Genomic DNA, 8,301 nt, shown 5'->3' with positions numbered 1-8,301 from the left:
AAAAAAAAAAAAAAAAAAAATTCAAAGAATTAGCTGGATGTGCTGTAGCTCCAGCTACTCAGGAGGATCACCTGAGCCTAGGAGTTGCAGACTGCAATAAGTTACGATTCCACCACTACTCTCCAGCCTGTGTGACAGAGTGAGACCCTGTCTCTAAAAATAAACAAACAAATAAATGTCAGGTCTCTGAGCTGGAGCTAAGCCATTGTAACCCCTGTGACCTGCACATATACATCTAGACAGCCTGCGGGAGCCAAGAAGTCTGGAGCAGCCGAGAAACCACAAAAGAAGTGAAACAGCCAGTTTCTGCCTTAACTGATTAACCAACCTTACGACATTCTGCCATTATGACTTGTTCCTGCCCTACCCTAACAGATCAATCGACCCTATGACATTCTTCTGCAGGACCATGGATCTCATGATCTCCCCACCATGCCCCATGTGACCCCTCCCCTGCTGACAACAGATGACCACCTTCAACTGTAACTTTCCACTGCCTACCAAAGTCCTGCAAAGCTGCCCCTCTCCTATCTCCCTTTGCTGACTCTCTTTTTGGACTCAGTTCACTTACACCCAAGTGAATAAACAGCCTTGTTGCCCACACTAAGCCTGTTCAGATGGTCTTCTAGACGGACACACATGACAGTAAATAAATCACAATGAGTCTTAGGTGATGCAGACCTTCTTGATGATATCCAGAAGTTTGATCAGGCCAGGAGATGCAAACAGCTTTGATTGTTGGGCATTCCACCTCCTGCATACCTACTTTACTCAGAAGAGCCACCAGTTATGTTCAAAGGGAAGTCTTTGAACATAAGACTTGGTAATGAAGTAAGGGAGGGTCTCTCATCCACTGGCTTTGGCCAAACTAAATAAATCCTTCTCTGCTCCTAAGTGCTGATGTGTCAGTGTTTGGCTTACTGCACATCAGGTACATGAATCTAAACATCGGGTTTCAATAACACATGTAGGTTATTACAGGAATCCACAAAAGGGACCTTCAAGTTGCATCCTGTGTGTGTTTCTTTGGCCTTTATGACATGCTTTGGAAACACATCAGTCTTATCTGGAGAGCGTGTTAAAACCTTAATCACTGGACCCCATTTTTACATTTATGATTGAGTAGGTCTATGGAGGGACCTGAGAATTTGCATTTATCACTGGTTCCCAGGTGACACAGCAGTTTGGGGCACCATGCTTGCAGAACCACTCCAGAGACCTCTAAATTGGTAGTTCAACCTTAGCTGCATTTAGAAACACTGGGAAAATATGTGTATGTGTAACCAGCTCACATTTAATTGTGACATTTTGAAATTGTACAAGTATTTTGACATCTGCCCCCCATATTTAGTCTCTTAAAATGACGGGAAAACACCAACCAATCACAGGTTTAATTAGTTTAAAAAGTTTACCAGTTCAGTTCCTCTTTGTAGCACCTAATATTCCTCTGAAACATGAAACAGACCCAGCAGTGGCCAATAGTAAATTTCTACCCCACACCCCGCAACAGAGTTGAAAAGTTCAGGCTCTCTGAGCATTGTGTTGCAGCGGCACTTTTCCAGAATTGGTACCTCCGCCGAGTTGGGGGAGTTTAAATGTAGCAGTGAAAATAGCTTTTTCTCCTTCAAAAGGAAGAAAGAAAATCACTCCTTAAAACCCAGACGGTCTGAAGATCTGGCTGTGAGGTCTTTCTTCCTGTCCCATCTCTTCAGACCTTTTTTTTTTTTTTTTTTTTTGGCAGTGGAGCAAGAGGGACTAAAACCTAACTTGAGTTACAAGAAACAAGACAGTGATGGCTATAAAGGGAGTGATCAGGAGCAACTGGGACACTTTACCTCCCACATCCAATGTTTGTGCTTCACAGAAAAACAACAAAGATAACAAATCCACAAAATGCAACAGCTGGAATTACAAATTTCATTCACCCAAGGGTGGTAGAAGGCAGGAAAGAAAGGTGGGAACGTAAATGGCACAGGGAGAAAAACAAAATATTCAAATCTGTCCAGTCATAGGGACTGGCAAATGCTAAAAAAATAGCTGTAGAAAAAAGAAAAAAAAACACTAAAAAAACGGTGGTCCTTTCAACTCTCAGTGATGTTAAAAATCCACACACTGGTGTCAAGAAGATTCTGCCTTATGTGCACCAGAGATAAAAAATTCCAATTCCTCAGATAGGGGTTATGCAGAGGGCCCTTGGCAGAATGAATCATGCCTTCCCTGGCAGGGGGAGGTGAACTGGGAAAAAAGCTGCCACAGCCTCCTTCCAATCCCACCCATCCCCTTAATGGCAGGTGACTCAGGCCTGCAGTAGCCTTCAGTTTAGGTGGAGATATATGTGGTGAAGGGAACTTCTCTGCAGAGGTTGAGCTGCTCAAGGCAGACTGCAGGTGAGACTGTCTTGTGGAAGAGTCTGTTGCTTAAGAAGACCACCAAGGAGGAGAGATGCAACTCGAAGAGGTATGTTTTGCTGGGGATCTTTGCCTTATTGCGCTGATAATGAACAAAGGAAAGAGGATAGAGAAAAGACAGTCATGGATAATATATGATGACTGCATTGCTGTGAGAAAAGCCAATGGCAAACCATACCCAAAGTAGTAAAGCGAGTTCCTCTCTAAGTTAGACAACCGCTGGTACATTTCAATTCCTTTATTGAACCAACCATATTTGAAGCAGTAGAATGAGTCAAGACGAGAAAAACGCTGGAGAGTAACCAGCTGACCAACAAGATGGGTGGGAAAGAGACTCACAGACATTCCCTGAATGGGGAAAAGAGCCTGCAGCAAAAGAGTGGAGAGCATGGCAGCAGTTATTTTGTGGACACTAGGGAATGGGTGAGGCTTCTTCCCTGATGCTTCAAATGCCAGGTCAGCTGTATCTTGGAATCAAATGGCATTCACAACTTTGCTAGGCATGAACAAGGGGAGCACCCAAAAAGCCCTGGAAATTTATATGAGGAAAAATTCCAGCCATGACCAAGCATCTCCATACAGTGATGGATCATAAGTAATTCACTCTGTTACTCACTGAAGCCCAGGAATAAACACTCGATAAAGTAACAGTAGACTGAACCAGAGCACTCCATCATCCCAAATGCAACACTGGAAAATTCTACTACACTTGCTGGCTCATTCTCTTGCTCCCACTCTATATTCTGGGGTATTCTCTGTGCCAGGACACTGCTTGCCCTTCTTCCTCGCTGCTCTTCTCTTTTGCTGGATTAGAGCATCTAGCTGGAGATGGTACAAATACCCCAGATGGAGTCTTTGACTCCCCTGGGAAGGTCCTGGAAAAAGGTTTTGACACTGTCAGCCATGTCTTCACTACCCAAACTATCAACTGTGCAGAGGAGATAGAAGTGCCCCCAAATCTCTCTTCATGAAGGACCCCGCAGCTCTGCCACCACAGCTCCAGCCTGGCCCCTCACCCACCACCACAGGCCCAGTTGACTCCTCTGTGCCAAGCAGCCCGCTCCACCGGGGCGCTCCCAGGGCTGGGGTGCTCTGCCCACACTGGCCATGCCTGGGCTGCAGACATGGGGAGATTTTTTTAAATGCAATTCTCTACCCCATTTCAAACTGATTAAATCGGAATCTTGTAGGTGGTGCTCAGGCACTGGGTTTTTGCAATTCACCCCAAGTGGTCCTTCCATGCATTAAAGTTGAGAAGCACTGCTCTAAATTTGTTTTGACCCCGTGGAAAGGTTTCCAACTGATTTCTTACGAAAATAGTAGTAGAAGCCTCTTCTTTAGTTTGTACCAAAAGGTTATAAGGTTGGCCTCTGCCTGACTGGAGGGTGGGGCCATACAAAACACTGCTCCACCCCCAGTTATCTTTGGCCCCGAGGCTGGCCAATGGTTCCACTGGTTTCAGCTTCCTTCTCCTCTGCCTTGGGATTTTAGAGCCCAGAGCTTCCAGCATGACCTGCTAGTTGCTGTCAAGGAGATGACGTTAACCCCGTTATGCGCCGTTTGCTTCTCAGTCTCTCCTCCTTGGGACTATCAGGGATCCTAGAGATGGAGTAGAAATTGTAAATAAAAGTTTCCATCCAGACCAGTGCCTCTCAGACTTGAAGGTACATACAAATCACCTGGCAAGCCTGTTAAAAAGAAGATTCTGATACTGTGGGACTAGGGTAGGGCCTGAGAGCCTGCAATTTCATCTTATTATTAGTATTATTATCTTTTTAAAATTTTATTTTTCATCCTCAATGTGTCACAACAAGCGTGTATTTCTAACAAGCTCCCAGGTGGTGGAGAGCTGTTAGTCTGAGGGCCAAGCTTGGAGAAACGAGTACCAAATCTCTTCTTTCCCCCATCGACATTAAAGATTGTTAAGAACCAGACAGGGCACAGTGGCTCACACCTATAATCCCAGCACTTTGGAAGGCCAAGGTGGGTGGATCACTTGAGCTCAGGAGTTCAAGACCAGCCTGGGCAACATGGCGAAACCTCATCTCTACATAAAATACAAAAATTAGCCAGGCATAGGGGCACATGCCTGTAGTCCCAACTATTGGAGGGGCTAAGCTGGGAGGATGGCTTGGGCCCAGTAGGTTAAGGCTGCAGTGAGCTGCGATTGCACCACTGCACTCCAGCCTGGGCAACAGAGTGAGACCCTATCTCAAAAAAAAAAAAAAAAAAAAGGATTGTTAGTGGGAACCAGGGGATGTGAAAGGACTGGACCCTATAAACGTAGCCCAAGGTAGAGAAAGAGTGGTGCTGCTTTCCTCTCAGTTGGTTAAGCATGGGTGACAGAGGCATGATTGGCGGTTCCAGCAGAAACTTCTGGTGAGATTTCATCTCCTGTGGATAGGTTTGCCTTGAGAACAGGGTGAGGGACATTGGGGATAGGAGGCCAGAAAAGAGGGTGTGAACTAGAGCAGGGAGAGGCTTTGGTGTCATGCTTTAGAGTTCTGAAGTTTCTTGTTTGTGACAGAGAAATGACAATGAGCTTAAAGCTTGGAGTGGGCAAGCTTTTTTTTTTTTTTTTTTTTTCTGAGGTGGAGTTTCACTCTTGTCACCCAGGCTGGAGTGCAGTCGTGCAATCTCGGCTCACTGTAACCTCCACCTCCCGACCCGAGTTCAAGCAATTCCCCTGTCTCAGCCTCCCAAGTACCTGGGGTTACAGGCACCTGCCACCATGCCCACCTAAGTTTTGTATTTTTAGTAGAGATGGAGTTTCACCATGTTGACCAGGCTGGTCTCGAACTTCTAACCTCAGGTGATCTGCCCATCTCGGCCTCCCAAAGTGCTGGGATTACAGGTGTGAGCCACTGCGCCTGGCCCAAACTATTTTTAAAAAGTTATTATTGTGCTGGGCTCTGTGGTGCCACTGTAGTCAGGTAGCACTCAGAAGCTACTCAGAGGCTGAGGCAGGAGGAGCTCTTGAACTCAGGAGTCCGAAACCAGCCTGGGTAACATAGTAGGACCCTGTCTTTACAAAAAAATTTAAAGAAAAAGAAAAGCTCATATTATTGTATCCACGGTCAACTCTGAAAGCCTTTTTATTGTTAGCATTTAAGCAACTGCTTAATGAGAAAGTGAGAAAGAGCTATACCATCTTATATGTGATCAAAATGCTTTGTTTCTTCCAGCCAGCATAACTCTTGAACCAGTTTTTATAGTGAGGAGACCAAATAACCTTTTGACAAAAAAGAAAGGAAAACCCCCAAAGCATTGGCAAGTCATTTCCAAGTAGGCATTTCTGGTCAGATTTCAAGCAGGGTCACCTAGAACTATCTCTAGGCAGCAGAGCAATTCTGGTGTCTGCAGATACCTCAAGACCTTGGCCTTTGTTCATTGCTCATCTATCCTGAGGCATCGGGAAATCCATACCACAGAGAACTCTATGTAGGTGAGGAGCATAAGAAAGCTCTCAGTCAAATTTCAAGCCTCGATCAGCATCAGAAACTCCACACTGGCGAGAACCTCCAGTGAATGTGGGTAAGCCTTCTCCCTCCACTCCACCCCTGCTGCTCACCCAACAATGCAGTCACTCAGAGGAGGCTATACCTGTTCTGGTTATAGGAAGCCTTAGAGTGGATTTCAGGCCTTAGGAAAGGTCAGAAATCATGCACTGGAGTGAAATTCTATGTGTGTAGTGAAGGTGGGAAAATGTTCATTCATTCTGAGTTCTGCTCTTGGTGCCCACCAGCAAATCCCCCTGGGGAGAAGCATTCAGTGCAGTGACTGTGGGAAAGCCTTCCTCTGGGTCAGAGGTCTCCTCTCACATCACAGAACCACAGTGGGGAGAAGCCTGCAGGGAGAGTGGCAAAGCCATAACCCACTGCTTCCTTAGGCTTTCTCCCAGTGTGGATTCCTTGTCAGGTTTCTGCTCCAGCTGAGGCTTTCCCACACGCCCCACATTCACATGTTTCTCTCCAGTGTGGTCGCTGATGCAGGCACAGCCTCTGGTGCCCACTTCAGCCTTTCCCATAGTCAATGCCCCTCAAAGGCTTCTCCAGCCCTGCCCTGAGTTGCACCATGAGGCCCCTTGCCCTATTGAACACTCCCTGATGTAGACTCTTCGATGGGCAGCAAGGGCTGAGCTCCAGGTTGAAACTTTCCCATGCTCATTACATACATAGGATTTTTCTTCAGTGTGCACTTGCTGATGTTGCCTAAGATCTGAAATCTGGCTGAAAGATTTTCCACAGCTGGGCAAATCTTCCTGGGGAGTCTAACCCCAGAATGTCTCCTTTGGTGGGCCATAAGGGATAGAGCTCAGAGTGAAGGCCTTCCCACACTCACATTGACAGAACCTTACCCCACTGAATTCTCTCTCAATGATGAAAAGCTGAATACAGAGGGAACTCTACCACATTCATCATATTTATGGCTTTCCGTTCTGTGGAAACCTTGTGATGTTTAATTAAGTTGGAGCTGGAACTGAATCTTTGTCCAAATCTCTTATATTTCTGGCCTCCCTAACTTGTGAAGGATTTTTGTTTTTAATCCTTAGTTGTTTTCATATGAGATCTCTTGCTACTTATGTTCTTTCCTAAAGGATTTTCCCGTATCTTTTCTAAGTTGTCTTTCATTTCACAGGCTGCTCCAGATTCAAACATCTGTTTTTCCCCTGATATTAATGTCAGTGAATTTATCATCATATTCTGAACCAGAATCAGCATCTTGCTCTGCGTTCTGTCCTAACCCTCTGCCAATAATAGAAAAGGCAAACACCAGAGACATATAGTAAAGTTACTAGAACACTAGTGGGGCCCTTTGAGAGAGTAAGTCAGAGACCATTCTGAGACTTGGTGCAGAGAAGATGGAATGAATGGAATATGTCTTGAGAGCACACCAAGGAGATGGGGTCAGCAAACCAACTACAAGGAATCGAACTCTTGGGTAGCAAACAAGGGAAGGCTAGCAAGTGATGAGGGAAAGCCAAGATAGGAACTCTCACAGTAGAGAACTGTACGGGGAGGAAAACTCTGTTTTATCTTCCTGATGAGAAAGCTTACTTTGACAACTGCCCTTTCCACCCCCTTTCTAAAGTTCCCCAGCAAAAGAGGGGCCGTTGCTAATTGGATGAGTCAGAGTCCCAGACGTCACCTGGCCAACCTTATTTAGTAGACATGATAAATGTTGGTTTTAAAGCTGGGACCCTTGTTGCCCTCTCTTTGTGTGACTTTGTTCTTCTACTATGGGACAGGGCAGAGGGTAAAAGCCTGAGATTTGGTTGCAGTCTCCAGAGGGCAGTAGAAGTCTTACTTGAGTCTGATTGAAAAAGCAGGACAGCCTACACTGACCTTCATGGTTTCTTGGTATGATTATTAATGGCAGACCCTTTCATTCACTCATTTTTATTCTACAGAGTTTCCCAGTTTGGACAATAAAGTATGGTCATCCGAGAGCCATGTCATTAAACTGATCTTCAGCAGGGGGCCTGAATTAGGGAAACAGGTGACAACTCAGTTAACGATGAGACACAGTTGGTAAGTTCCATTTCCTAACGGGCTACTGTTCTTTGCATGGATCTCCTTTGGGAATTCAGCACGGAAGAAGTGGGACTGGCAGAGCAGGAGTCAGTCTTCCTGGATCCTTGGTCAGAATATTTTGTTTCTAATACAGGACAAGAGGAGTGATTCTCTGTTGGACTGGGAGGCCCAATAATTAAATTGGGGCAAGGGATGGAAATAAGAACATTCAAGGCCAGGCGTGGTGGCTCATGCCTGTAATCCTAGCACTTTGGGAGGCCGAGGCAGGTGGATCACCTGAACACAAGAATTCGAGACAAGCATGGCCAACATGGTGAAACCCCGCCTCTACTAAAAATACAAAAATTAGCTATTCGGGA

At 45.6% G+C, this 8,301-nt stretch overlaps 1 pseudogene; it reads right to left on the bottom strand.

The window, feature by feature from the left end:
• Window positions 1-2,081: 2,081 nt before the first annotated feature.
• LOC105540487 lies at window positions 2,082-3,907 on the bottom strand (annotated as a pseudogene).
• Between the last annotated feature and the right edge of the window lie 4,394 nt (window positions 3,908-8,301).

This window comes from Mandrillus leucophaeus, unplaced genomic scaffold, assembly GCF_000951045.1.
Source record: "Mandrillus leucophaeus isolate KB7577 unplaced genomic scaffold, Mleu.le_1.0 Scaffold22, whole genome shotgun sequence".
Lineage (NCBI taxonomy): Eukaryota > Metazoa > Chordata > Mammalia > Primates > Cercopithecidae > Mandrillus > Mandrillus leucophaeus.
The sequence above is the reverse complement of the archived record's forward strand: the minus strand, read 5'-3'. Positions and strand labels throughout refer to the sequence as shown.